The following is a 3,785-nucleotide window of genomic DNA, read 5'->3' as shown; positions in this document are numbered from 1 at the left end:
CGAGGGCAGTCAGGTCTGGAGTGAACCAAGGGCTGTATCTGTTCTTGGTTCTGCATTTTTTGAACGGAGCATGCTTATCTAAAATGGTGAGGAAGTTACTTTTAAAGAATGACCAGGCATCCTCAACTGACGGGATGAGGTCAATGTCCTTCCAGGATACCCGGGCCAGGTCGATTAGAAAGGCCTGCTCACAGAAGTGTTTTAGGGAGCGTTTGACAGTGATGAGGGGTGGTCGTTTGACTGCGGCTCCGTGGCGGATACAGGCAATGAGGCAATGATCGCTGAGATCCTGGTTGAAGACAGCGGAGGTGTATTTGGAGGGCCAGTTGGTCAGGATGACGTCTATGAGGGTGCCCTTGTTTACAGAGTTAGGGTTGTACCTGGTGGGTTCCTTGATGATTTGAGTGAGATTGAGGGCATCTAGCTTACATTGTAGGACTGCCGGGGTGTTAAGCATATCCCAGTTTAGGTCACCTAACAGAACAAACTCTGAAGCTAGATGGGGGCGATCAATTCACAAATGGTGTCCAGGGCACAGCTGGGAGCTGAGGGTGGCCGGTAGCAGGCGGCAACAGTGAGAGACTTATTTCTGGAGAGGGTAATTTTCAAAATTAGTAGTTCGAACTGTTTGGGTATGGACCTGGAAAGTATGACATTACTTTGCAGGCTATCTCTGCAGTAGACTGCAACTCCGCCCCCTTTGGTAGTTCTATCTTGACGGAAGATGTTATAGTTGGGTATGGAAATCTCTGAATTTTTGGTGGCCTTCCTGAGCCAGGATTCAGACACGGCAAGGACATCAGGGTTAGCAGAGTGTGCTAAAGCAGTGAGTAAAACAAACTTAGGGAGGAGGCTTCTGATGTTGACATGCATAAAACCAAGGCTTTTTCGATGAGCTGGTGCTCATAACATGGCTAACATTACCTAGCTAACTAGCTGGTGCTCATAACATGGCTAACATACCTAGCTAACTAGCTGGTGCTCATAACATGGCTAACATTACCTAGCTAACCTAGCTGGTGCTCATAACATGGCTAACATTACCTAGCTAACTAGCTGGTGCTCATAACATGGCTAACATTACCTAGCTAACTAGCTGGTGCTCATAACATGGCTAACATTACCTAGCTAACTAGCTGGTGCTCATAACATGGCTAACATTAACTAGCTAACTAGCTGGTGCTCATAACATGACTAACATTACCTAGCTAACTAGCTGGTGCTCATAACATGGCTAACATTACCTAGCTAACTAGCTGGTGCTCCCAAATGGAATTCTTATGTCGACAACAGATGAGAGTTGTGATCATAACATTTCTAACATACCTAGCTAACATTACCTAGCTAACAAAACAAGTTATATTAACAGGATAGATAGCTGGCCATTAGCAACATTGGGTTGTCAATGAGACAGAGCTCGCTAACCAGTTGAGCCAGAAGTTGAATACCTTCACTTTGAATTGACCCCAACCCTGTCAAACAGGTAGATGTCAGACAGGTCCAGCAGGGTTTGGGCTGGACAGAAAGTATGGAGAATTGAAGGATGAGAGCGAGAGAGAGAGTGAGAGAGAGAGCGAGAGAGAGAGCGAGAGAGAGAGAGAGCTAGAGAGAGAGAGAGAGAGAGAGAGAGAGAGAGAGAGCTAGAGAGAGAGAGAGCGAGAGAGAGAGAGAGGTAGAGAGAGAGCGAGAAAGAGGTAGAGAGAGAGCAAGAGGGAGAGAGAGGTAGAGAGAGAGAGAGAGAGAGAGAGAGAGGTAGAGAGAGAGAGAGAGAGGTATAGAGAAAGAGAGAGAGAGAAAGAGAGAGAGAGAGCGAGAGAGAGGTTGAGAGAGAGCGAGGTTGAGAGAGAGAGAGAGAGAGTGAAGGAGAGACATTTTTTACAAAATAGAGGGAGGTGTCTGACTGGACAGGTCCTTAAAAAGGAGTTGAGAGAGAGGTAGAACTCAACTCACAGGCAGGACAGAGAGAGAGAGACCCAGTGAAGACCTTTGAAGAAGTGAAGCTACAACTGAAGGTGAGATTTCAACATCTGTTCATCTAATACCTGTCTATGTCCCAACTGACCTCCCATTCCCTACGTAATGACCTACTTTAGACAAGGGTCCATATTACCTTTGTGGCCATGAGCTATTCTCTATTTAGTTCACTGTGGGCCCTGGTCCAAAATAGTGCACTACATAGGGGATAAGAAGCCTTTTTGGGAAGCATCCATGTTCCAATGTCCGTTGGTCGTGTGAGTACCTGTGCCTTGTTGTTTTGGCTTTCGTGCCACTTGTATTGTGCATAGATGATTAGGGGTCTCGTCCCGTGTTGTATCATTGTGTGCTTGTGTTTTCGGGTCTCCTCCTGTGTATTTATTCGAGGTACTCCTCGCTCTTTTGAATGGGTTTCAGCCCTGTGTTTTGTATATGTGTTTGCTTGGTCTTCGTCCCTGTGCCTTTACATGGCACACTGTAATTTGGGAAAATAAAAAACCCTATTACGCATTCCTGTCTCCTTTATAACAATGTGACACTCTCCTCCAGTACCCCCAGCTATACAGTAGGTTATGTACTTAACACAGGGTTTCATATCCCCTAGTACCCCCAGCTATATAGTAGGTTATGTACTTAACACAGGGTTTCATATCCTCTAGTACCCCCAGCTATACAGTAGGTTATGTACTTAACACAGGGTTTCATATCCTCTAGTACCCCCATCTATACAGTAGGTTATGTACTTAACACAGGGTCTCCTCTCCTCCAGTACCCCCAGCTATACAGTAGGTTATGTACTTAACACAGGGTTTCATATCCTCCAGTATCCCCAGCTATACAGTAGGTTATGTACTTAACACAGGGTATCCTCTCCTCCAGTACCCCCAGCTATACAGTAGGTTATGTACTTAACACAGGGTTTCATATCCTCCAGTATCCCCAGCTATACAGTAGGTTATGTACTTAACACAGGGTCTCCTCTCCTCTAGTACCCCCAGCTATACAGTAGGTTATGTACTTAACACAGGGTCTCCTCTCCTCTAGTACCCCCAGCCATCCCAGTGATTTGGAGTAATCCAGTACAATCATAGCTGATTAAAATGCTCATCTCTCTCTCCAGACTATCACCATGGTGACATTGACCATCATTCTGCTTGTCAGCACAGCTTTTGTTCTGGGAGACACCCATGTTCCCATAGGTAAGAGTGACACACCTCACACTGACAGTTGAAGTCTGAAGTTTACATAAAAGTTACATACGTTTTTCAACCACTCCACAAATGTATTGTTAACAAACTATAGTTTTGGCAAGTCAGTTAAGACATCTACTTCGTGCATGACACAGGTCATTTTCCCATCAATTGTTAACAGACAGATTATTTCACTTATAATCCACTGTATCACAATTCCAGTGGGTCAGAAGTTTAAATACACTAAGTTGACTGTGCCTTTAAACAGCTTGGAAAATTCCAGAAAATGATGTCATGGCTTTAGAAGCTTCTGATGGGCTCATTGGCATCATTTGAGTCAATTGGAGGTGTACCTGTGGATGTATTTCAAGGCCTACCTTCAAACTCAGTGCCTCTTTGCTTGACATCATGGGAAAATCAAAATGAATCAGCCAAGACAAGTCTGGTTCATCCTTGGGAGCAATTTCAAAATGCCTGAAGGTACCATGTTCATCTGTACAAACAATAGTACGGAAGTATAAACACCATGGGACCACGCAGCCATCATAACGCTCAAGAAGGAGACGCGTTCTGTCTCCTAGAGATGAACGTACTTTGGTGCGAAAAGTGCAAATTAATCCC

The sequence above is a fragment of the Oncorhynchus nerka genome, linkage group LG12, assembly GCF_034236695.1.
Source record: "Oncorhynchus nerka isolate Pitt River linkage group LG12, Oner_Uvic_2.0, whole genome shotgun sequence".
NCBI classification, from domain to species: Eukaryota; Metazoa; Chordata; class Actinopteri; order Salmoniformes; family Salmonidae; genus Oncorhynchus; species Oncorhynchus nerka.
This window is presented reverse-complemented; position numbering follows the sequence as displayed.